Here is a 26,305-nt window from a genome sequence, read left to right on the forward strand (position 1 = left end):
ATTGTGTGCTTTGCAACTAGACCTGTTATGTTATTAAATATAGGGCAGGCAAATCAAATAGCTAAAAAAAGTGGGCCACATTTGCAAAATAAGTAAATCTTAGACATGTTGTAGGACAGTGTTTTTCAAGGTATGGAAGGCTTGGTTATTTGTGCTTGCAGCAGGCAATGTTTGGTACTATCAGAAAAATTAACAATAAAAAGCAGCCCACCAGCCAATAAAATCGGCACACAAATAGCCAAAAGCCCACAGACAAGCATTGGCACAGACCACCAACCAATAAAATCGTCACACAAACAGACCACAAAACAACCATACATAACATCCTGAGTGGCCACACAATACCATGGGACGGTCAAGGCCTCACTGTGGAGCGGTCAGAGCTGGGAAGCCAGAGCTTCCTGTGTCCCTGAAGAGCGCACAGAGGCCAGTGAAAAGGCACATTGTGGTCCAGCTCATCCCTGGTTCAGTCAGCACAGGCTCAGAATGGACCAGCTTGAGAGGTAGAAGCTTAAATGGGGCATGGTAGGGGAGGTTGGTGACAACTATTGGATGTTATATTGAAGTGAAGGCAGGAGTCAGAAAGCTAGCATCAGTGTAACAACAACCTATTTTTGTCAAAAGGCCTCCTGCACCTCTTTCTGACTTGTTCCCACACACAGCTGTGTTGCACAGGTCCATCAAACGAGCCTCTTTGCTAAGGGCGAACAGGGAGTCTTCAGTCAGAGGGGTCTCGACATTCAGAGCAGTCTTTCATATCCTCTGAGTCGTTCTCAATGTGGAATCTGGATTGTCGTGGTGTGGAAGTTACATTTGCTCTGTACCTGGGTGCTGGCTTCTTTGAGCAATACCTGGGCATCAGCATCTTCATTGATCGCAATGTGCACCGATGGCACTGGCTGCGACACAGTTAGTGCCCAGATGTGCTGGCTGTGCAGCGCCTTCAGTCTCGGGATGCACAGCAGAGATTCCTTCACAGCACTGAAGTCTACTCTACGCCCCTTGAGTCCCTTCCATCAGTACAAGCAGCACATCCCTCAGTATGGCTAGAATAGTGTGACCCTCAGACCAGGATGGAGAAGACGAGGAATGTACAGATGGGATCCACAATTTTATACTCTGACTTGAAGTAGATGACGTAAGAAGCCACCAGTACCCCAACGCTCTGCACCAGGTCCCCCACAACATGATTGAAGGCAGCTCGCACACTGGTGCTCTGCTCCTTCTTGGGGGTGGTCTTGTGTGAATTTTCATGTGATCCTTCCGTGGGGCCATGACCTTGACCATGCCATGTTTGATGCAGGATAAAACCCACCATTATGATGTTAACTGTTCATAATGGTGAGGTGATCAGCATAATATTCCCTGCCCACTCTCACGATGTGCTTCTGGTGCCCTCTCCCTGCCCAGCTCCACGCCCATGCAATTGCCCCCTGCACCCTGTCCCCTATTTCTACTCTCTGTCCTCCCCTGCTCTCACTCCATGCTTCCGGTACCCCCTGCCTGTCCAGCTCTGTGCCACAGCACCCTGCCTCTGTCCCACTCCCTACTCACTGCATACCCATGGCTAAGGTCCCTGCTCCATGCCCTGCTCACCACTGTCCTCTATCGCTGCACTCCCCCCTGTCCCTTGTTCTGCCCAACATGTCCGCCTTTCTGCCACTGCTCCCTGTCCCAACCCCTGCACTCTGTCCTGGCTCCCGGACACACTCTCTGTTACTGCACCTTGCCCATGCTCCCTGCCCCTTCTCTAACCCTACACTGCCCTTATCCTGCCCTTGCTCCTGCCCTGAGCCCTGTTCACCGTCTCTGGCTCTCCCTCACTCTTTCCTTGCCCCTCCTCTCTCCCAGTCTACGGCCTCAGTCTGTCGGTGACATCTCGACAATCTTCTCGTCGAACCCTCTGACTCTCTCCATCCCCACTGTCTCTCCCCGGCCCCTCTCTCTCCTCCTGCCCCTACTGTCTCCCCCAGGCCCCCTCTCTGCCCTGCCTCTCACAGTATCTCTGCGCCTCCACTGTCTCTCCCGAGCCCCTCTCTTGTCTGTCCCTCACTGTCTCTCTCCACCCCAACTGTCTCTCCCCAGCCTCTCTCTTTCTTGCTCCTCGCAGTCTCTTTCAGTCCAGCAGCCCCTCTCTCTCTCTCTCTCACTCTTTTTCCAGCGCCCCCGTCTCTCCCTGGCACCACTGTCTCCTCCTGCCCCCTCTCTGTCCTGCCCCTCACTGTGTCTCTCCAGCGGGTCCTCTCTGTCTTTCTCCGGCTCCTCTGTCTCTCCCCAGCTCATGGTCATGATCTTGGTTGCTGGCCGTAATGACATCCATAGTAGCGCAAAGACACTGATCATCATGATGGCAAAATCAGTCAACAGGTGTGATCATAATCGCCAAGGCCAAGCTCTGTGTCAGATATCCACTGGTTATTGGACTGGCGCTGGAGAAGTCTCCGCTTCTCATCGCCTTGTATGCCTTGCATGCCGCGGTGTTCCCGGTTTGGCCGTGCAAACGAGTGCTTGTCCCGCCTTAACATTAACTCAGTGCGGGTTTGGGCTCGGAATATGTCCCGAGCGGACTACGGATCTCTAGACCTGATCCTGACCTCCTTTGCTCCAGTCTCGCTCTGGTTCCCCCGTCCCTCTCTGGCTCTGTCCCGCCGTTGTTGTGGTCGCAGAGCTGATAGTGCCCGAGCCGGGCCTGCGCAAAGGGGGAGGAGGGTGTGTGTGTGGGGGGGGAAGGGGTGCAAAACACTTGCACCAGCTGCAAAGTCCCCTCCTCCATTTCAGATACCCCTCCTCGATGACCTCCACTGATCCTCCCTCTCGCGGCACTGACCCCCCTCCCCCCGCCCATTGTCTCTCCCTTAACAGGCCCAGCTCATTTCCAGCAGCCACACCACTCAGTATCCCTCGGTGCACCCGGCCCTTGTCACTATTCCACGGCGTACACCTGGGCCTTCCCTTGACTGCTGAAGTTCATGCCTAAAACTCGCCTTGCACCTGTACATCCATGCATGGTATGACTTCACTCTTTTACATTTGTTTTTACCGGGACCTAACTAAGAGCGTTGTGGCTTACCTGCTGCTAATCTGGTGTGGAAGGTTTTACCCACTGGTCCCGGCAGTTTTTTGGCCTGCAAACAGCTCCACAATGCTCCCCCTGCCACGCCTGCTTGATCTCCGCACTCGCACAATGGACAGTACGGTGCCAGTAGGGAAAAGGCAGGGGGCGCCTGCCGGCGTAAAGCCATAACAGTCATCACGAGATTCTGTCGCCCTGTCATGAGAGTAGCGCAGAAAGAACCAACAGAGGTGCAAAAAGAGGCAAGTGGGGTGCAGAAAAAGGTAAGAGATGTGTATAAAGAGGCAAGAGAGGTACACAAAGAGGTAGTAAAAGTACAGAGAGAAGGAAGAGAAATGCAGAAAGAAGAAACAGAGGTGCTGAAAGAGGCACGAAGGGTGCAGTAAGAGGAAGAGAAGTGCAGAAAGAGGCAAGTGAGGTATAGAAAGAGACACGAAAGGTGTAGAAAGAGGCAGGAAAGGTGCAGAAACAGGGAGCAGGAGCACAGAAAGAGGCAAGGCAGGTACAGAAAGAGAAAAGAGAGGTGCAGAAACAGGGAGGAAATATGCAGAAAGAGGGAACAGTGATGAATAAGAGACAAGATAGGTGCAGAAAGAGAAAAGAGGGGTACAGTAGGATGTAAGATATCTGCAGAAAAAAAGCAACAGAGGTGCTGAAAGAGGCAAGTGAGGTGCAGAAAGAGGCAAGAGATATGTAGGAAAAAGCAACAGAGGATCTGAAAGAGGCAAGTGAGGTGTCCAAAGATGCAAGAGAGGTGCAGAAAGAAGGAAGAGAAGTGCAAAAGAGGAAACAGAGGTGCTGAAAGAGGCGCAAAGGGTACAGAAAGAGCTAGAGAAATGCAGAAAGAGGCAACAGAGGTATGGAAAGAGGCAAGAAAGGTGCAGAAAAAGGGAACAGGGATGCAGAAAGAAGCAACAGAGGTGCAAAAGGAGGCACAAGGGGTGCAAAAAGAAGGAAGAGAAGTGAAGAAAGAAGCAACAGAGGTGCTGAAAGAGGCACAAAGGGTACAGTACAGAAAGAGGCAAGAGTGGTCCAGAAAGAGGGAAGAGAGGTATAAAAAAAGAGGCAAGAGAGTTGCAAAAAGAGTAAAGAGGGTTGCAGAAAGAGGCAGGAGGGCTGCAGAAAGAAGCAAGTGAAGTGCAGAAAGAGGCAACAGAGGTCCAGAAAGACGCAAGCGAGGTACAGAAACAAGCAAGAGAAATGCAGAAACAGGCAAAAGTATTGCTATAAGAAGCAACAGAGTTTTAGAAAGAACCAAGAGAAGTGCAAAAAGAGGCAAGTGAGGTGCAGAAAGAAGCAGGAGCAGGGCAGAAAGAATAAATCAATCAAACGCACTAATAACCTGTGAGGGTCTCAAGGCGATGAGGGGGGTGCAGCTACTGCTTGAACAGCCAGGTCTTGAGAAGCCTCCTGAAGGTCAGCAGGTCCTGGGTCTGTTGCATGTGGGTGGGGAGGGTGTTCCATGTCTTGGCGGTGAGATAGGAGAAAGATATGCTGCTGGTGGTTGTCCTGTGGATGCATGGAACTGTGGTGAGGGCGAGGTCAGCAGAGCGGTTTTGGGTGTAGAAGGTGAGTCATTTGTTGAGGTATGCTGGACCAGTGTTGTGAAGTGCTTTGTGAGCATGGGTGAGGAGCTTGAAGGTGATCCTCTTGTTGAATGGGAGACAGTGCAGGTTTCTCAGGTGGGCTGTGATGTGGGTGTGGCAGGGGATGCAGAGGATGTGGCACGCAGAGGTGTTCTGTCTGCATTGTAGTCTTTTCTGGAGTTTGGCCGTGGTTCCTGCGTAGAGGGTGTTGCCAAGAACCAACAGAGGTGCAAAAAGAGGGAAGAGGAGTCCAGAAAGAGGTAGGAGAGGTGCACAAAGAGGCAAAAGGGGTACAGAAAAAGGCAGGAAGGTGCAGAAAGAAGGAAGAGAAGTGCAGAAAGAGGCAAGAGAATTGCTGAAAGAAGCAACAGAGGTGTAGAAAGAAGCAAGAGAAGTACAGAAAGATGTAGGTAAGGTACAGAAAGTAGCAAGAGCCAGGCAGAAATAACTAACAGACGAGCAAAAAGAGGAAAGAGGGATGCAGAAAGAGGCAAGAGAGCTGCAGAAACAGGAAGGAAATGTACAGAAAGAGGGAACAGGGGTGCAGAGAGAGGGAAGAGAGGTAAAGAAAGAGAAAAGTGGGGTGCAGAAAGAGGCAAGAGATCCACAGAAAAAAGCAACAGAGGTGCTGAAAGAGGCTGGGGTGCAGAAAGAAGGAAGATAAGTGCAGAAAGAAGTAAAACATGTGCTGAAAGAGGTGCAATGTGTGCAAAGAGAGCAAGAAAAGTACAGAAAGAGGCAACAGAGGTACAGAAAGAGACAAGAGAGGTGCAGAAAGAAGAGGGAACAGGGGTACAGAAAGAGGCAAGAGAGGTGCAGAAAGAGAAAAGAGAGGTGCAGAAAGAGACAAGAGATCTACAGAAAAAAGCAACAGAGGTGCTAAATGAGGCAAGTCAGCTGCAGAAAGAAGCAAGAGAGGTGCAGAAAAAGCATCAGAGGTGCAGAAAGAGGCAAGAGGGGTACAGAAAGAAGAGAGAGAAGTAGAGAAAGAAGCAAAAGAGGTACTCACAGAGGCAAGGGGGATGCAGCAAGAGGCAAGAGCAGTGCAGAAAGAACCAAGAGAAGTGCAGAAAGAACCGACAGAGGTGCTGAAAGAGACATGAAAGGTGCAGAAAGAGGCAAGCGAAGTGTTGAAAGAAGCAATAGAGGTAAAAAAGAGGCCAAAGTGGTGCAGAAAGAGGGAAGGGAGGTATAGAAAGAGGCAATCTAGTTGCACAAAGAGGGAAGACAGGTACAGAAAGAGCCAAGGGGATGCAGAAAAAGGCAAGAAAAGTGCATACAAAGAAAAGAGAATTGCTGAAAGAAGCAACAGAGGTGTAGAAAGAAGCTAGAAAAGTACAGAAAGAGGCAAGTGAGATGCAGAAACCGGCAAGAAAGGTACAGAAAGAGAAAAGACAAGTGCAGAAAGAGACAACAAGGGTGCAGAAAGAAGAAAGACAGATGCAGAAAGAAGCATGAAAGGTGCAGAATGAAGCAACAGGGCTGAAGAAAGAGGCAAGAACACTGCAGAAAGAGGCAAGAGATTTGTAGAAACAGGAAAAATAGTTACATAAAGAGACAACAGGGGTGCAGAAAGAGGGAAGAGAAGTGCAGAAACAAACAAGTGAGGTGCAGAAAGAGGCAGGCAAGGAAAGTGCAGAAAGGGGCAAGAGAGGTGCAGAAACAGGCAAGAGAAGTGAAGAAAGAGGCAAGAGAATTGCTGAAAGAAGCAACTGAGGCGTAGAAAGAAGCAAGACAAGTGCAGAAAGAGGCATGTTAGAGGCAGAAACAGGCAAGAAAGGTACAGAAAGAGGGGAGACGAGTGCTAAAGGAGACAACAGAGGTGCAGAAAGAAGCAAGGCGTGTGCAGAAAAAAGCATGGAAAGTATAGAATGAAGCAACAGGGGTGCAGAAAGAGGCAACACAAGTGCAGAATAAGCAACAGAGATACAGATGGAGGATGCAGATAGAGGTACAGAAAGAGGAAAGAGAGCTGCAGAAACAGGCATGAAAGGTAAGGATAGAGGCAAGGGAGGTGCAGAAAGAGAAAAGAGGGGTACAGAAAGAGGCAAGAGATCTGTAGAAAAAGGCAAGTGAGGTACAGAAGCAGGCAAGAGATTTGCAGAAAAAAGCAACAGAGGTGCTGAAAGAGGCAAGTGAGGTGCAGAAAGAAGCAAGAGAGGTGCAAAAAGAGGCAATAGAAATGCACAAGGAAGCAACAGAGGTGTAGAAAGAGGCAAAAAAAGTGCAGAAAGATGCCAAAGATGCAACAGAGGTACAGAAAGAGGCACAAAGGGTGCAGAAACAGGCTGGAAAGGTGCAGAAAGAGGGAACAGGGTGTAGGAAGAGTCAAGAGCGGTGCAAAAAAAGAGAGGTGCAGAAAGAGGCAAGAGATCAGCAGAAAAAAAATAACAGAGATGCTGAAAGAGGCAAGTCGTGTCAAAGGAAGCAAGAGAGGTGCAGAAAGAAGGAAGAGAAGTGCAAAAAGAAGTAACAGGGGTGCTGAAAGAGGCACAAAGGGTGCAGAAAGAGCAAAAGAAGTGCAGAACGAGGGGACAGAGGAACAGGAAGAGGCAAGAGATGTGCAGAAAGAGGGAACAGGGTACAGAAAGAGGCAAGAGAGGTGCAGATAGAGAAAAGAGGGGTACAGGAAGAGGCAAGAGATCTGCAGAAAAAACGCAACAGAGGTGCAGAAACAGGCACGTGAGGTACAGAAAGAGGCAAGAAATCTGCAGAAAAAAGGCAAAAGAGCTGCTAAAAGAGGCAAGTCAGGTCCAGAAAGAAGCAAGAGAGGTGCAGAAAGAAGCATCAGAGATGCAGAGGGTACAGAAAAGGAGAGAGGATTACACACAGAAGCAAAAGAGGTTCTCAAAGAGGTAAGAGCGATAAAGCAAGAGGCAAGAGCAGAGCAGAAAGAGAGGAGGTGTAGAAAGGGGAAGAGGGTTGCACAGAGAGTGAAGACAGGTGCAGAAAGAGGCAAGAGGGGTACAGAAAGAGGCACGAGAAGTGCAGAAAGAGGCCAGAGAATTGCTGATAGAAGTAACAGATGTGTAGAAAGAAGCTAGAAAAAGGCAAGTGAGATGCAGAAACTGGCCAGAAAGGTACAGAAAGAGTAAAGACAAGTACAGAAAGACAACAGGGGTGCAGAAAAAGCAAGACAAATGCAGAAAGAAGCATGAACAATGCAGAATGAAGCAACAGGGGTGAAGAAAGTGGCAAGGGAGGTGCAGAAAGAGAAAAGATTAGTACAGAATGAGGCAATAGATCTGTAGAAAAATGCAACAGAGGTGCTGAAAGAGGAAAGTGAAGTGCAGAAAGGGGCAAGAGATCTGCAGAAAAAAGCAACAGAGGTGCTGAAAGAGGCAGGTAAGGTGCAGAAAGAAGGAAGAGAGGTGCAAAAAGAGGCAATAGAAGTGCAGAAAGAAGCAACTGAGGTGTAGAGAGAGGCACAAGGGGTGCAGAAAGAGGCAACAGAGGTACAGAAAGAGACAACAGATGTACAGAAAGAGGCAAGAGAAGTACAGAAAAAGGCAGGAAAGGTGAAGAAAGAGGGAACAGGGGTGGATAAAGTGGCAGGAGAGGTGCAGAAAAAGAAAAGAGGGGTGCAGAAAGAGGCAAGAGAACTGCAGAAAAAAACCTCAACTGTGCTGAAAGAGGCAAGTGAGGTTTCGAAAGAGGGAAGAGAGGTGTAGAAACAAGGAAGAGAAGTACAAAAAGAAGGTACAGGCATGCTGCAAGAGGCCCATAGGGTGTAGAAAGAGCAAGAGAAGTGCAGAAAAAGGCAACAGAGGTACAGAAATAGGCAAGAGAGGTGCAGAAAGAGGCAACAGAGGTACAGAAAGAGGCAAGAGAGGTGCAGAAAGAGGGAACAGGGGTACAGAAAGAGGCTAGAGAGGTTTGGAAAGAGAAAAGAGGTGCAGGAAGAAGCAATATATCTGCAGAAAAAAGCAACAGAGGTGCTAAAAGAGGCAAGTCAGCTGCAGAAAGAAGCAAGAGAGGTACAGAAAGAAGCATACGAGGTGCAGAAAGAGGCAAGAGGGGTTCAGAAAAGGAGATAGAAGTAAAAAAAAAGCAAAAGAGGTGCTGAACGAGGCAAGAGGGATGCAGCAAGAGGCTATACCAGTGCAGAAAGAACTAAGAGAAGTGCCGAAATAAGCAACAGAGGTGCTGAAAGAGGCAGGTAAGGTGCAGAAAGAAGCAAGAGAGGTGCAAAAAGAGGCAATAGAAGTGCAGAAAGAAGCAACAGAGGTGTAGAGAGAGGCACAAGGGGTGCAGAAAGAGGCAACAGAGGTACAGAAAGAGACAACAGAGGTACAGAAAGAGGCAAGAGAAGTACAGAAAAGGCAGGAAAGGTGAAGAAAGAGGGAACAGGGGTGGATAAAGTGGCAGGAGAGGTGCAGAAAGAGAAAAGAGGGGTGCAGAAAGAGGCAAGAGAACTGCAGAAAAAAACCTCAAAGGTGCTGAAAGAGGCAAGTGAGGTTTCGAAAGAGGGAAGAGAGGTGTAGAAACAAGGAAGAGAAGTGCAAAAAGAAGGTACAGGCATGCTGAAAGAGGCCCAAAGGGTGTAGAAAGAGCAAGAGAAGTGCAGAAAAAGGCAACAGAGGTACAGAAATAGGCAAGAGAGGTGCAGAAAGATGCAACAGAGGTACAGAAAGAGGCAAGAGAGGTGCAGAAAGAGGGAACAGGGGTACAGAAAGAGGCTAGAGAGGTTTGGAAAGAGAAAAGAGGTGCAGAAAGAAGCAATATATCTGCAGAAAAAAGCAACAGAGTAAAAGAGGCAAGTCAGCTGCAGAAAGAAGCAATAGAGGTACAGAAAGAAGCATAAGAGGTGCTGAACGAGGCAAGAGGGATGCAGCAAGAGGCTATACCAGTGCAGAAAGAACTAAGAGAAGTGCCGAAATAAGCAACAGAGGTGCTGAAAGAGGCACAAAGGGTGCAGAAAGAACCAAGAAGAGAGGTGTAGAAAGAGGCAAGAGAGTTGCACAAAGAGGGAAGACAGGTGCAGAAAGAGGCAAGAGGGGTATATAAATAGGCATGAGAAGTACAGAAAGAGGCCACAGAATTGCTGATAGAAGTAACAGACGTGTAGAAAGAAGCTAGAACAGTACAGAAAAAGGCAAGTGGGATGCAGAAACTGGCAAGAAAGGTACAGAAAGAGTAAAGACAAGTGCAGAAAGAGACAACAGGGGTGCCGAGAAAGCAAGACAGATGCTGAAAGAAGCATGGGAAGTGCAGAATAAAGAAACAGGGGTGAAGAAAGAGGCAATAGAGCTGCCAAACCGGCATGAAAGGTGCAGACAAGAGGCAAGGGAGGTGCAGAAAGAGAAAAGAGGGGTACAGAGAGAGGCAAAAGATCTGTAGAAAAATGCAACAGAGGTGCTGAAAGAGGCAAGTAAGATGCAGAAAGAAAAAAGAGAGGTGCATGAAGAGGCAATAGAAGTGCAGAAAGAAGGAACTGAGGTGTAGAAAGAGGCAGATGAGGTACAGAAAGAGGCAAGAAAAGTGGTGATAGAAGGACAAAGGGTGCAGAAAGAGCAAGAGAAGTGCAGAAAGAGGCAACAGAGGTACAGAAAGAGGCCAGAGAGGTACAGAAACTGGCCAAAAAGGTGCAGAAATAGGAAACAGGTACGTAGAAAGAGGCAAGAGGGGTGCAGAAAGAGAAAAGAAGGGTGCAGAAAGAGGCAAGAGATCTGCAAAAGAAGAACAAAAGAGGTACTGAAAGAGGCAAGTGAGGTGTCAAAAGAAGCAAGAGAGGTGCAGAAAGAAGGAAGAGAAGTACATAAAGAAGTAACAGGGGAGCTGAAAGAGGCACAAAGGGTGCAGAAAGAGAAAGAGAAGTGCAGAAAGAGGCAACAGAGGTACAGAAAGAGGCACGAGAGGTGCAGAAAGAGGGAACAGGGATACAGAAAGAGGCAAGAGAGGTGCAGAAAGAGAAAAGAGGGGTGCAGATAGAGGCACAAGATCTGCAGAAAAAGTAACAGAGGTGCAGAAACAGGCAAGTGTGGTGCAGTAAGAGACAAGAGATCTGCAGACAAAGCAACAGAGATGCTAAAAGAGGCAAGTCAGCTGCAGAAAGAAGCAAGAGAGATGCAGAAAGAAGCATCAGAGGTGCAGAAAGAGGCAGGAGGGGTACAGAAAAGGTGAGAGAAGTGCAAAAAGAAGCAAAAGAGGTGCTCAAAGAGGCAAGAAGGATGCAACAGGAGGCAAGAGCAGTGCAGAAAGAACCAAGAGAAGTGCAGAAACAAGCAACAGGGGTGCTGAAAGAGGCACAAAGGGTGCAGAAAGAACCACGAGTGGTGTAGAAAGATAGAAGAGTGGTGTAGAAATAGGCAAGAGAGTTGCACAAAGAGGGAAGAAAGGTGCAGAAAGAGGCAAGAGGAGTACAGAAACAGGCATGAGAAGTGCAGAAAGAGGCCAGAGAATTGCCGATAGAAGTAACATACATGTAGGAAGAAGCTAGAAAAGTGCAGGAGAAGGCAAGTGAGATATAGAAACTGGCAAGAACAATACAGAATGAGTAAAGAAAAGTGCGTGCAGAAAGAGACAACAGGGGTGCAGAAAAAGCAATACAGATGCAGAAAGAATCATGGAAAGTGCAGAATGAAGCAACAGGGGTGAAGAAAGAGGCACGAAAATTGCAGAAAGAGTCAACAGAGGTAAGGAAAGAGGCTAGAGAGCTGCCGAAACAGGCATGAAAGGTGCAGATTGAGGCAAGGGAGGTGCAGAAAGAAAAAAGAGGGGTCCATAAAGAGGCAAGAGATCTGTATAAAAATGAAACCGAGGTGCTGAAAGAAGCAAGTGAGGTGCAGAAAGGGGCAAGAGATCTGCAGAAAAAACAATAAAGGTGCTGAAAGAGGCAAGTAAGGTGCAGAAAGAAGCAAGAGAGGTGCAAAAAGAGGCAATAGAAGTGCAGAAAGAAGCAACAGAGGTGTAGAAAGAGGCAAAAGGGATGAGGAAAGAGGCAAGAAAAATGCGGAGAGAAAGAGGCAACAGAGGTACAGAAAGAGGCAAGAGAGATACAGAACCAGGCCAGAAAGGTGCAGAAAGAGGGAACAGGGGTGTAGAACGAGGCAAGAGAGGTCCAGAAAGAGAAAAGAGGCAAGAAATCTGCTGAAAAAAAACAACAGAGGTGCTGAAAGAGGCAAGTGAGGTGTTGAAAGAAGCAAGAGCAGTGCAGAAAGAAGGAAGAGAAGTGCAGAAAGAAGTAACAGGGGTGCTGAAAGAGGCACAAAGTGTGCAGAAAGGGAAAGAGAAGTGCAGAAAGAGGCAACAGAGGTACAGAAAGAGGCAAGAGAGGTGCAGAAATAGGGAACGGGGTATGGAAAGAGGCAAGAGAGGTGCAGATAGAGGAAAGAGGGGTGCAGAAAGAGGCAAGAGATCTGCAGAAAAAAACAGCAGAAGTGCTAAAGAAGCAAGTCAGCTGTGCAAAGAAGCAAGAGAGGTGCAGAAAGACGCATCAGAGGTGCAGAAAGAGGCAAGAGGGGTACAGAAAAGGAGAGAAAAGTGCAAAAGAACCAAAAGAGGTTTCTCAAAGAGGCAAGAGTGATGCAGCAAGAGGCAAGAGCAGGGCAGAAAGAACCAAGAGAAGTGCAGAAATAAACAACAGAGGTTTTAAATACCTAGGGATTTTCATCTCTCCGGACCCGAAACTATTCTATGAACATAACCTAAAAGCTCCACTACAAAGACTACATGATGACATCTCCCATTGGTGATCATTGTCACTGTCCCTCCCTGGTAGGGCCGCCCTGTTCAAAATGTTAGCCCTCCTGCGCTTTTTATATGCTTTCCAGAACTGCCCCTTTCCCATCGCAGAATCGTTTTTTACAGTGCTGGAGGGAGACATGCGCCTGCTATTGTGGGACGGAAAGGCTTCTCGCATTGCTCTCCATAAACTCACCAAGGGATGGTATGACTGTGGCATTGCCCTACCCGATATGCACTTGTATTATTGGGCATCACAGCTAGTGGATGTCAATTCTTGGATTCATGGACCACCCACAAATCCAGCTTTTCATCTGGAGAGATATCAGATGGGACGTTAAGGCTACTTGGGGGCCTTGTACAGTAAACCCGTTCGTAACCGTTATGTCGGTCCGATGTGTCAGACGACGGCCTTATGGCACCGGGCCACAAAAAGTCGGGATGGTCGGGTAGGTTTACCAAAGCCACTCCCCTCTGGTCCTCTCAGGCCCTAGGCTCCCTGTGCTTCCACCTGGGTTTTGGTAAGTGGGACACCATAGGCATATCCACCCTAGGGGACATGTTACACAAAGGGATGCTCCTCTCCTTTCCTGAACTTCAGAAGAAACATGCACCTACACAAGGGGATCCCTTACGGTATCTTCAGATTAAACACGCCATTCTCACGACCATACCCAACCTCCCTTCCCTTCCTGAGGCCTCACCTCTCGAGGATATGCTACTCTCTGAACCCCTCCTGGTGAAGGCTATCTCCTGCACATACCGTAAGCTCTGTAATTACTTACCTGACTCTTTCCAGGCCCTGCGTGACAAATGGAAGGGAGATGTGGATGTGGAACGTCAAGAGGAGGAAGACTGGCGAATGGCGCTTATGTCCCCGCGGGAGTCAGCCATTAGTCACCATTTCCACCTGATACAACTTAAAATCCTTCATAGGGCATACATGTCCGGTCCCCTACTGGCGAAACTCGGCAAGCAAAAAACGACTTATGTCTGCGGGGACGCGGCGTAACCGGTACTTTCTATCATACTCTGTGGGACTGCCCCTTGGTTCAGCTTCTGTGGACTAGGGTAATCAAGAAAATGGCAAAGGCACTGGGGAAGCCGATCCCACTGACACCTAAGGGAGGGCTCCTTAATGTCTGGGAGGCGACGGATCCGGCAGAGATAGAACATCAGTGGTTGGCCCTCGGTTGTCTCCTTATCAAACGGTCCATAGCAATGAAGTGGGGTTCTCCTGATTGTCCTCTGGTGGTGGGTTGGACCGCAGAAATGGATAGGGCTATGATCGCTGAACAAACAGTCTAAAAACTCAGAGGGTGCCCCAAGAAGTGGGATAAAAAGTGGGGTAAATGGAATGCATACAGGGGAGAAATCTGTAGCTCTCCCGCAATGGACATGGCCATGGACAGGTCGAGAATTGTGCATGATGACCCAAATTGATCAGTATTGATTGCCGTATTAGTGTATGTATTGTTTTATGTTATCATTTACAGTTTTGTATGACTGCAAGTGGACTGTTTTCAATCGCGTCCGTGATTATTCTGCATTGTTTTGATTTGTCCTGCCGTCATATTATGATTAGTTTTCATTAATTGTACTTGTATTGCTGAATGTGCTTTGCTTTTGTGTTTTAATAAAAATGTAATTAAAAAAAAAAAGAAGAAATAATCAACAGAGTTGCTGAAAGAGGCACGAAGGGTGCAGAAAAAACCAAGAGTGGTGCAGAAAGAGAGAAGAGAGGTGTAGAAAGAGACAAGAGAGTTCACAAAGAGGGAAGACAAGTGCAGAAAGAGGTAAGAGGGGTACATAAACAGGCATGAGAAGTGCAGAAAGAGGCCACAGAATTGCTGATAGAAGTAACAGACGTGTAGAAAGAATGTAGAACAGTGCAGAAAAAAGGCAAGTGAGATGCAGAAACTGGCAAGAAAGGTACAGAAAGAGTAAAGACAAGTGCAGAAAGAGACAACAGGGGTGCAGAAAGAACCAAGACAGATGCAGAAAGAAGCATGGAAAGTGCAGAATAAAGCAACGGGGTACAGAAAGAGGCAAGAGAAGTGCAAATATAAGCAACAGAGGTGTAGAAGGAGGCAAGAGAACTCCAGAAAGAGGCAAGAGATTTGCTGAAACATGCAAAACAGGTACATAAAGAGGCAAGAGGGGTACAGAAACAGGCATGAGAAGTGCAGAAAGAGGCCAGAGAATTGCTGATAGAAGTAACAGACGTGTAGGAAGAAGCTAGAAAAGTGCAGGAGAAGGCAAGGGATATGCAAAAACTGGAAAGAACAGTACAGAATGAGTAAAGACAAGTGCAGAAAGAGACAACAGCGGTGCAGAAAGAAGCAAGACAGGTGCAGAAAGAAGCATGGAAAGTGCATAATGAAGCAACAGGGGTGCAGAAAGAGGTACGAGAAGTGCAGAAAGAAGCAAGTGAGGTGCAGAAAGAGGTAAATGGGGTGCAGAAAGACGTAAGAGGGGTACAGAAAAAGGGAAGAGAGGTGCAAAAAAAAGGGGGAGAAGGGTGCAGACAGAGGCAAGAAGGGTACAGAAATAAGCAAATGAGGTGCAGAAAGAGGCAAAAGACGTGCAGAAAGAGGGAAGAGAGGTGCAGAAAGTAGAAGAGATTTACAGAAAGAGACAGAGAAGTGTAGAAAAAGAAAGAAATGTGCAGGAAGAAGCGACAGAAATGCAGACAGAGGCAAGAGAGGCGCACAAGGAAGCAAGAGGGGCTTGCACACCATTAATACCAATTTAACACCAACATTTAGCAATAAGTAACAGGTGACCATTATAGGTTTGCAAAGGGAATTCCACCATGCTGTAACACTTATCGCTGCATTTTTGGTAATGTTTGAGCCGTTTGAACTAGAAAATAAGGCTTTTTTGTTTAAATCTGCAGATTAGGGAGCAGATGATTAATTATGTCGCTAGTGCAGAAAATGTATAATTGTGTGAAAGTCGGTGCAGCCAAACAGTTGCATAATTCCAGTGGCCCTGCTCATACCTCTGACTAGGTCCACAAGTGCCCCTTAGTGATTCCTTCTTTTTTTGTGTCACTGAGTTCCTAGTTGAGCTTCTATGGAAATGAGGAAAACGAAACCTGAGGTTACCACTCCACAACACAGACTACCAGACCACATTATTACTCTCCATAATACATAATCCTTCTTTACATAATTCCTACACACTAAATACCACATTCTTTCTATCCACATAATTTCACTGCAAAACATAACACATAATTCCACTACACACAAGATACATCCACTCCAGTCTCAAAAACATTAGTAAAAAATTTTTACATTTACAGCGCCAATAGCTCTAATTCTCGCAAATGCGAAACCTATTACATTGCAAACACTTTTTTTACTAGTAGTCACATTTGCAGAGTGGAGGAGAAAGGGTGTTGGGCCTCCGACCAACGCTCAGGACTTCAGCTGAGTATGACTTACAGGAGGTACCAGGAGGGATTCTTGGCCCCCAAAATTCCTCAGGAGTAAATTGGACTTCATCTCCCATCCCATAACCTCATAGCCTGCCAGGAGGCACATTTGCAGAGTGGTGGAGAAAGGGGGACATGGCCTCCAAACATGTTTTAGCAATCCCACTGTGTGGGGCTTACTGGAGGTAACATGGGGGGAAGTTGGGGGCCAACAACCCTTTCTATTACCTCCAGTAAGTCCCACACAGCAGGATTGCTAAGTTCTTATAGCAGCCAATGCCCCCTTTGCCAGCCACTCTGCAAACGCCCTCCCTGGCGTGCTCTTGGATGGGGATTGAAGTCCCCTTAGCTGGTGGGGGTTCTTGAGGGGCCAACTAGCCTACCTCTTACTTCCAGTAAGCCCCACTCAGTGGAATTGCTGAGAGGTGGACAAAGGCCACACCCTGTTTCCCTACCACTCTGCAAACACACCTGCTGGCACATTCTAAGTTGGGGTATTAAGTCCCATTCATTCCTGAGGTACTTCGTGGGTTAGTTGGCCCCCAGGGACCCTCAGTATTCAGGGGACTTAATTCCCTATCTTAGAACATGCCAGGGGGCAAGTTTGCAAAGTGGTGCAGGGAGGGAGCGGGGCCTCCAGTGATTTATATATATTTTTGGAAGGGGCTGAGTGACCCCCTTCTTTTAGTATTTGTGAGGCCCTGGGGACCCCAATCCCAGGGCCTGACCCTTTTAAAAAAATGGGAAGGGGCTGCGGGTCCCCCATTCCGAGGCCAATTTAGGCCCTGGGCACCCCACCTCCCAGGGCATGGCCTCCTTTTTTTATATATATTTATAGGGAAGGACCCCCCTTCCCTGGGCCACTTTTGGCCCCGGGAACCCCATGCCCGGGGCATGGATTTCTTTTACATAAAATATTTTTAGTGAAAGTGGGCCATGTGGCCCCCTTTCCTGGGTCACTATTGGCCCTGGGGACCCCATTCCCTGGAGATTGACCATTTTTATGAATCTATTTTTATATTATATGAGGAGGGGGCCCCCCCTCCTCAGGCCAATTTCGGTCCTGTGGGTCCCATCCACCGGGGCCCGGACATTATTTTTTTAAATAAAAGGAATGGGCAGCTTGGCCCCCCTCCTTGGCCACTTCTGGCCCTGGAGACCCCACCCCCGGGGCCAGCCCTCTCTACCATTTCAAAGCCTTGGGGTGGTGGTGGTCCCTGGGGTTGCGGGTCCACTACAGACCCCCACATTTGAATAATGAGTTCACCAGGGAGGTGGGGCAGTGTGGGGGGGGGCAAGAGCCCCCCACACCACATTTTTGTAATTTAAGCCCCGGGGAGGTGGTGGTCCCCGGGGTTTTGGGGGGACCATGAGGCCCCACACCCATAATTTGGAATGCGATTGCAATCCCCAGGGCAGCTTGGGGGGGCAGGAGCCCCCATGCATTTTTTTTAACAAAAGCTCCGGGGAGGTGGTGGTCCCCGGGGCTGCGGGGGCAGCATGCCCCCTGCATATGAAAAAACTAAGCCCTGGAGAGGTGGCAGTCCCTGGGGCTGTATGGGCCCCCACACCATAATTAAGAATTGCCCCCAGGACCTGGCCCACCCACGGACTTGAAACAAACGAACCACGGGAGACCGCAGGTCTTTTTTTTAAAATGTCAGCCAGATTCATGCACCCAGCACAAATTCGTCCAACATTATTTAAAAAAATGCTTTTTTTGGGAGCAGGGCTAGGGGGTCAGGGTGTTCCTCCCCTGACCCATTTTCTTCATTTTTCACTTTTTTTCCACCTTTTTCTTGTGACTCCATTACCAAGTCACAAGATGGCTGCCAACAAATTCTGCTTTGGAGTGTTGGCAGCCAATCAGAAGTCAGCTTGTACTCGGGAGGAGTTGCAACTCCTCCTCTCTGCTCAGATATATAATTTTATTTCAACATTTCATTGCATCTACTGAACGTATTTAAACCATTTAAAAAAAGGTCGCTCTCTGGACAAGAGCTACCTTTTTGCCAAATTTGATTCCGTTCAGCAGTTTCGGCTGTAGTCGTGTCTAAAGTTCCTATGGAAATTAACATGAGGAAAATGCGTTTTGAGACTGTGTATATATATATATATATATATATATGTATATGTATATATATATATATATATATTACCTACTGGCGGTCGCCAGTAGGTAGTTATAGTTAGGATTTTTTTCAATGTTAAATCTCAAAATTCTATTTGGAATAACTTTGGCACCGGTTGACGAATCTGCCTGAAAATTTCCTGAAAATGGCCTCGTTGAGCTCCGGTCCTTCCTTGAAAGTTTGGGGGGGATACGTCAAGCGGGGGCCGAGATAAAAGGGGGGTCCCAAAACGCGTTTTCCCCATGTTAATTTCCATAGGGCGGTCGATTTCACTTTTAGCCCGAACGGCTGAATGGATTTCCAGCAAACTTGGCAAAATTGAAGGGACTGGTAGCCCGATGTGCCTTTGCTATGTCTCAAGATATGTGCTGCAGTGGATTTTGAGTAATTTAGGTTCAAAAAAATATATATATCTATAGGCGCTCTCCGGTGCGCGCACCGGAGTGCGCTCCAGGCGCGACACGCGACTTGCGCGCAGGAAGCTGATTGGCTCTTGGGTGTCTGTAAACATTCTAAACAGTCTGGAGCGGCCGCCATCTTGTGTCTCGGTAAAATCGAGACACAAGGGGTTTGAAAAAAAAAGGGGCAAATGACCATAAGGGGGAAGAGTAGACCCCCTCTGACCCCCTAGGTTTGATGTGGGGGCTAAAATAGGGTCCTGTGGGGCATTAAATTTTTTATTTTTTTTTCCGTTTTGCGCGGGGGAAGCGCATGGTACGCGCACCGGCGAAGCACGGGGAAAATCCAGGACCATATTTATGAAGGCCTTGCGCTGCCAGTTTTGCGCCGCCTGTGCGTCAATTTTTGTGACGCACCAGCGGTGTAAAAAAATGCGCATTGTTACGCAATATTTAAAAAGTGACGCATCTATCTAGATGCGTCACTTTTTAAATATAGTGCAACGAGGCACATTTTTTTACACTGCTGGTGCGATGCGTCACTTTTCTGTGCGCACTCCTTATGACATTCCAGATGTGTCATATTTAATGTATGACGAATCATGTTGCAAGGAGTTACAGATACATCAGTATTTCTGACATATCTGTAAACATAAAAGTGACGCGAGGCAGGCGCAAGATTTTGACGCAACAGCATCCTAAAAGTGACGCAGAGAAATCTCATAGATTTCAGTACGTCGTTATTACCAAGCTTTTTGCGGGGGAATGCCCCCTCTGCATACATTATACCTGACGCAGATATAATGTGGCGCAGAGTTTTAAAAAGTGACCCATGTACCTAGATGCGTCACTTTTTAAAAATAGCGTCAGGTATAATGCATGCAGAGGGGGTGTTCTCCCACAAAAAGCTTTGTAATAGCGACGCAGTGAAATCTTTGAGATTTCACTGCGTCACTTTTAGGATGCTGTTGCGTCAAAATCTTGCGCCTGCTTTACAGCAGGTGTTAGACTGACGCAAGACCTGTCACATGGTGCTTTTTCCATGTGAAAGGACACATTACTGGAGTTGCGTCACTTTTGTGACGCACTCCAGCAATGCGTTACTTGGAATGTCATAAGGAGTGCGCACAGAAAAGTGACGCATCGCACCAGTGGTGTAAAAAAATGCGCCTCGTTGCGTTATATTTAAAAAGTGACGTATCTAGGTAGATGGGTCACTTTTTAAAATCAAGCGCCACATTATATCTGCGTCAGGTATAATGCATGCAGAGGGGGTGTTCCCCCGCAAAAAGCTTTGTAATAGCGACGCAGTGAAATCTTTGAGATTTCACTGCGTCACTTTTAGGATGCTGTTGCGTCCTTTAAATAAAGTGCAACGAGGCACATTTTTTTACACTGCTGGTGCGATGCGTCACTTTTCTGTGCGCACTCCTTATGACATTCCAGATGTGTCATATTTAATGTATGACGAATCATGTTGCAAGGAGTTACAGATACGTCAGTATTTCTGACATATCTGTAAACATGAAAGTGACGCGAGGCAGGCGCAAGATTTTGACGCAACAGCATCCTAAAAGTGACGCAGAGAAATCTCATAGATTTCAGTACGTCGTTATTACCAAGCTTTTTGCGAGGGATTGCCCCCTCTGCATACATTATACCTGATACAGATATAATGTGGCGCAGAGTTTTAAAAAGTGACCCATGTACCTAGATGCGTCACTTTTTAAAAATAACGTCAGGTATAATGCATGCAGAGGGGGTGTTCCACGCAAAAAGCTTGGTAATAACGACGCAGTGCGTCACTTTTAGGATGCTGTTGCGTCAAAATCTTGCGCCTGCTTCACAGCAGACCTTTCACATGGTGCTTTTTCCATGTGAAAGGACACATTACTGGAGTTGCGTCACTTTTGTGACGCACTCCAGCAATGCGTTACTTTTGTGTTTACAGATACGTCAGAAATACTGACATATCTGTAACTCCTTGCGAATTGATTAGTCATATATTAAATATGACATATCTGGAATGTCATAAGGAGTGCGTCCAGAAAAGTGACACATCGCTGTTTTCACGTAGCGATGCGTCACTTTTCAGAAATGAGGCCTCCAGTTTATTCACTGTGTCATAACTTTCTTTTCTAACACTCACCTTCTTTCATTCCTCCTACTTCACTTCCTTTCACCTCTCATACCTTTCTGTTCTTTCTTACTCATTCTCCTTTCAATTATCAATGCACTATATTTCACTTACTCTTCATTTTTTTAAGAATATAGCTCTTTGATGAGAATTGGAGGTAGTTCTGAAAAGAACTTTTGGTTTTCTTCTTTTAACTGAACAGGAACAAAAACAGGGAATGGAAACTGCTCAACAGGAGCAAAAACAAAACAAAAAAATTAGGGGTGGGAAGGGCAGCGATGGTTCTTCAATGCTCGAACCATGAGCAGGACACTTTGCTCCCCATAGGTGAGGAGTTGATTGCAGTATCTGCATCTGACGACCCCATGGTTAAATGCAGGTTGTATGTTTGGCACCTGCTCCTGCGATTGCTCTCTCCCAGAAGAAGTTGCTCCTCCGGTTGATGTAGAGGCCCCATCTCTGGGAACCTCTTGTGCCAGAGCCCTGACACTTTCCCGGGCAAAATTCTGGGGGTGCCTCCTCTCCACATGTCGGATCATGGTAAAGTTCCCAAAAGAGTACTTTTTTGGGGGGTTACCCCGTGACAGGACCTGTTTGCAGATCCTGCACTCCACTTTTGGTGCATTCACCTTCTTCTGGTCTGCTGGAAACTTAAAAAATTTCCATATGAAATGCTCTTTCACCTTTGGTTGAGGAGGCGCTTCATCGATGAATTCAGGCTCATCTTCACTGCTGGATGGTCTGGCAGCCATGATTAAACAAGAAATATGCAAGAGCAAAAAGGCAGGTCTTTCAGTCACAAAAGTGAAAGAAGAAGTGAAGGAAATGAGTGGGGATTTCATTCATTGTAAAAAAAACTGTTAGCAACCAATGAAAAGTGTTATTTTAGGGTCACATGACCCGACGCGTTTACGCTGCGCGCTCCGGAGCACTTCCGGGTGCGTTTACGCAGCGCGATCGTAGGCGCTTCCGGGGCGCAAACGTGGCGCGATCGTAGGCGCTTTTGCGTGCGTTTACGCACCGCGAACGTAGGCGCTTCCGAGGGCACTTACGTTGCGCGCCGAAGTGACGTCATCAAACTTTTACAGAAATGCATAATCATTTTCCTTATTAAAAAAACTAATTTTATTTGTATGGTACGAAATGTTTTGCATTATTATTAACTTTTCATTCATATTTTTTTCACGAACGACAGTAGCGCTCTGGGTGCGCTTTCAGGTGAGCTCACGGAAAAGCTTACCGGAGAGCTTAGCTGAAAGCTTCCCGGAGCGCGCACCCAGAGCGCAAAAGAAAAAAATTATATAAAAAAAATGAATACTTAAAAAAAAACAGCAAATTGTAAAAAAAAAAAAAGGTTAGAAACTCGATATACAAAGGAATTAGCATTTAAAAAACCTATGAAATTCACTGAAAAAACCATAGGTTTCACACCAGTTATAGTTAGGAATTAGCATTTAAAAAACCTATCAAATTCACTGAAAAAACCATAGGTTTCACACCAGTTATAGTTAGGAATTAGCATTTAAAAAACCTATCTAATTCACTGAAAAAACCATAGGTTTAACACCAGTTATAGTTAGCTGGAAATTTTACTGATATAAAACCATTGAAATTCCTACGTTATAGTTAGATGGACTCACTATAACTAGCGCGTGCAATGCACTGCTGATGACGTCACATATTACATCACTCATGACATGGTCAGTGACATCACTCATGACATCACTGATGACACCATCCAGTGAATGTGTGTCTTTCTGAAAAATAAATATATTTTATATATGTATATGTAAAAGTTGATGGAAGAATAAATGTTTAAATAAATGGTTTTATATCAGTAACATTTCCAGCTAACTATAACTGGTGTTAAACCTATGGTTTTTTCAGTGAATATATATACAATTCAGCAGTTATAGTCCCCAGGGATTCAGAAAAGTCTAGAAAGAGGATTTAGCCCATCCAGAGGCTTTAGAAAAACGTCATGTGGGAGTCTGGGACCCCCTTTTTACTTGGCCCCAGCTTGATGGATCATCCCGAAACTTTTAATACAGCAGCCAAACCACTTGCATTAAGGGCTGGAACATCAAGGGCACACGAGAAAGCCTTAGGACACACAAACAAACCGGGACTCTCCATTCGAACATACCGCACCTTGGTCCTCATTAGCAACTGTCCAATGGGGTTAATATCTATTTTGCTTTCCCCACTCAATACCTACCCAGGAACAGTGTTCTCTGGGAACTGTAGTTATGACTGGACTACAGTGGGTGTGCAACCATGTGATCTGGGGTCAGAACGCTCCCACCAATGCGGGTGAGACAGGATATTCAAAGGCGTGTGTGGTGCTATACCCTGGTAACAGCGGCATCCGATGAAGGCTACTAATGCCAAAATGATCATGCCCAAGCTGTCTCAATAAAGGCTTCCAAAGATTTCTCAGAGTGGCCTCTTACCTTTCTTCATTGGAGGGGTTTGTGAGTGGATATATATATATATATATGTGTGTGTGTGTGTGTGTGTGTATATATATTCACTGAAAAAAACAGTGGTTACAGGGACGTTATAGTTAGGAAGTAGATTTAAAAAGTAATAGAAATTCATTGAAAAAGACAAAGTTTTCAGAGACGTTATATTTAGGCTTACATTTCACTCATACAACACCTGTGCGATTCAGCAGTTATAGTCCCCGGGGATTTAGAAAAGCCTAGGAAGAGGATTTCGCCCCCCCAGAGGCTTTAGAAAAAAGACATGTGGGAACCCAGGACCACCTTTCTCCTTTTTACTTGCCCCCGCTTGACGGATCATCCTGAAACATTGAACACAGCAGCTGAACCAGAAAGAGGAAACTGTTGTGAAGATTCAACTAGTGACGCCAATGTTATTGGCAAAACAGAACTATGGAATCTTTGGTCCTAACTATAACTACCTATCGTCGACCGCAGTAGGATAAAGATAGATAGATAAATAGAGAGAGAGATAGATAGATAGATAGATAGATAGATAGATAGATAGATAGATAGATAGATAGATAGATAGATAGATAGATAGATAGATAGATAGATAGATAGATAGATAATGGTATTAATTGGTTACTTTAAAAAAAAATTTTTTTATTGTTTAGCTTGCAAAATTACATCATTTGGCATTAGCATTAGAACGAATCATGACTCCCATAAAATCAATAGAACAGCGTTGATACATAAGGCAAAGAAACAAACAACAACAAAAAAAGGAAAAAAAAAATACAAAAGTAACAAAAAGCAATCAGGTTACATAGAGAAACAATTTTAATATAATATCATATCAATGGACAACAACAATATATAAAACCAATCGGGGAATCAATAATGCTGCAATGAAGAAATGGAGCCCAGATTCGCAACTCCCTCTCTCGCCTCCTCTTGCCTCCCCGCAAATACAATGCCGACTCTAAGTTATGCAGAGCCAGAAACCTGGTTTGCCATTTCACAAATGTGGGGGGATCTGGACTGATCCATTCCGATGTAATACATAAACGTAGTATAGACATCGCTATGAATATTAAAGCTGAGGAATAGCACGGTCTAGAGTCCCCCACACTTGTCTCGCATCCCAGTATTACTACTTCAGGGGATAGCAACACGGATATTTTAAGACTAATGTTGATAAATGTTTGGACATCTTGAATAAATAAAGCGAGATTGAGGCAGGTAAAAAACATGTGTATGTCGTTAGCAGCTACTGAGCCACATCTCGGACAGCTATGGCCGCGATTGCTTCCCCACTTAATATTAAAACCATATTAGCTAGCTCCAATGAGTGCATAATATCAGTTCCTGACTGACCAAGTTTATTATCCCACTTAGAATTTTGAAGGACTAGGTCATCGGGAAGGCCCAATATAAGGTTTCGATAAATCAGCCCAATTTTCCTTTTTTTCAAAATCAAATCCATAAGTAAATTTTTAACAAAAAGAGTTGGATTCCCAATCAGATGTGTCTCTAAGTAACTACGGATCTGTAGGTATTTAAAAAATTTGTAGGAATCCAGAGCAAACTTCTCTTTAAGAAAAAGAAAAGGGGCAAGACTCTCCTGCTGGGCTAAATCTCCCAAAACAACAATACCATGCATCCTCCACCTAATTGTAATATGGTCCTGAAAAATGGGTGGTAGTAATCTAGCTGCTGCCAGGGGTGTATGATAGTTAATATTAGCAATTGACCATTTCCGCTGCACTTTCTTCCAAATCGAATACATGGCTATGATAACTCTAAATTTAGTTTTTTTATAATAACTTGGTTCGCGAACAGTTAATAATATTCCTTTCACGTCCTCACCCAGCCCAATTGCAAAGATATAGGGACTGCAACACACTGGAAGTACAGATCTATCTACAAACAATGGAACAGAAAAATGTTCTAACAGTGCTGCCCAATTGTACAGCAGCAGATTGGGGACTGACCAGCCACCCCGATCAACCGTCAACTGCATCCATCTCGAGGGCCTTCGCGGCTGACGATAGCTCCAAAGAAACCTATTACAGCATCTCTCTAACCTAGAAATACTGGTCCGTGCAAGTTCTAACGGGATAGTTCTAAAGAGATACAAAAGTTTTGGTAGTATCAACATCTTTAGAACATTTCTCCTTCCAAACAAGGATAGGTGCAAATTATCTAATCTATGTAAGGTGGTAGCAACTGAGTCTATAATAGGTAGAATGTTCATTTCAGGGAGTTGTTCCACCGCTGCTGTAATAGTCATGTACGTGAGGCCACTGGTGCATCGAATCGCTCCATAGCTAATGACTGGACCACCTGGGTTTTTTGAGCATTGAGTTTATAGCCCGAACACCGGCCAAATTGCCCGGCCAGAATCTTTAAAGCCAGGAACGAGGTTGCCACATCGCTTGTCAATACCACAATATCGTCAGCGTAAGCCAGAACTTTAAACTCAAAGGCATTAACCCTTACTGGAAGTATTGATAAGGCAGTCTCAATTCTGCTTAAGAATGGGTCAATGTATAAAGGGAATAGCAGGGACGAGCAGGGGCAACCCTGCCTGGTGCCCCTGCTAATAACAAAAGGGCGCGAGGTTATGCCGGAGAGGGATACAGTTGCCCGCGGCTTAATGTAGAGTGCCTGTAGAGCCTGAATAAAGCCGGAGCAGAACCCCTTCCACTCCAAGACTTTCCACAGGAACCCCCACGCAACCCTGTCAAATGCCTTCTCGGCATCTAACAGGATTACGCCACGGGGGGACCCGGTGGCTTGGGCCCAGTCTAGGAGCGCAATGACACGACGAACGTGGTCCGCCGTGCCTCTACCCGGAATAAATCCGTGCTGATGGATAGAAACTAACGGAGAGATGACTAAAGCTAATCTGGTGGCCAGAATCTTAGCAAAAATCTTGTTGTCCGTTTGATCAGAGAGATCAGGCGAAATGATGCTGGATTGAGGGCAGGCTTTTTCTTTTTTTTAAATAAAATATTCTTTTTATATTGCCAAGAATCTGGTATGTGCCCAAGCTGGGCCTCCCTAAGTACTGTTAGGAGATCTTCGCAAATATCCAAATGAAAAATACTATAAAACTCCAATGGAATGGAGTCCAGGCCGGCCACCTTACCCTTAGCCATTATGTTTAACGTAGGTTCAACCTCCTCCCATTCTATAGGCGCCGCTAAAACTGAGTTCTGATTGTCAGATATTTTTATAGTATTAAATTCAGAAACAAAGGCAACACATTCTTCATCCGGAATATATTCCCTAGATGACTCTGTATATAATGAAGAATAAAAGTCAGAGAAGACCGACAGGACTCCTGAAGTATTGTGGATCCGGCCTTGAGCATCCTGAATCGAGTCAATACGATTGGTCAT

General features: G+C 46.1%; 1 pseudogene; it reads right to left on the reverse strand.

The window, feature by feature from the left end:
* Positions 1–718: 718 nt before the first annotated feature.
* LOC147751417 (proton-coupled zinc antiporter SLC30A2 pseudogene) lies at positions 719–26,305 on the reverse strand (annotated as a pseudogene).

Source organism: Lissotriton vulgaris, chromosome 1_1, assembly GCF_964263255.1.
Source record: "Lissotriton vulgaris chromosome 1_1, aLisVul1.2, whole genome shotgun sequence".
Lineage (NCBI taxonomy): Eukaryota > Metazoa > Chordata > Amphibia > Caudata > Salamandridae > Lissotriton > Lissotriton vulgaris.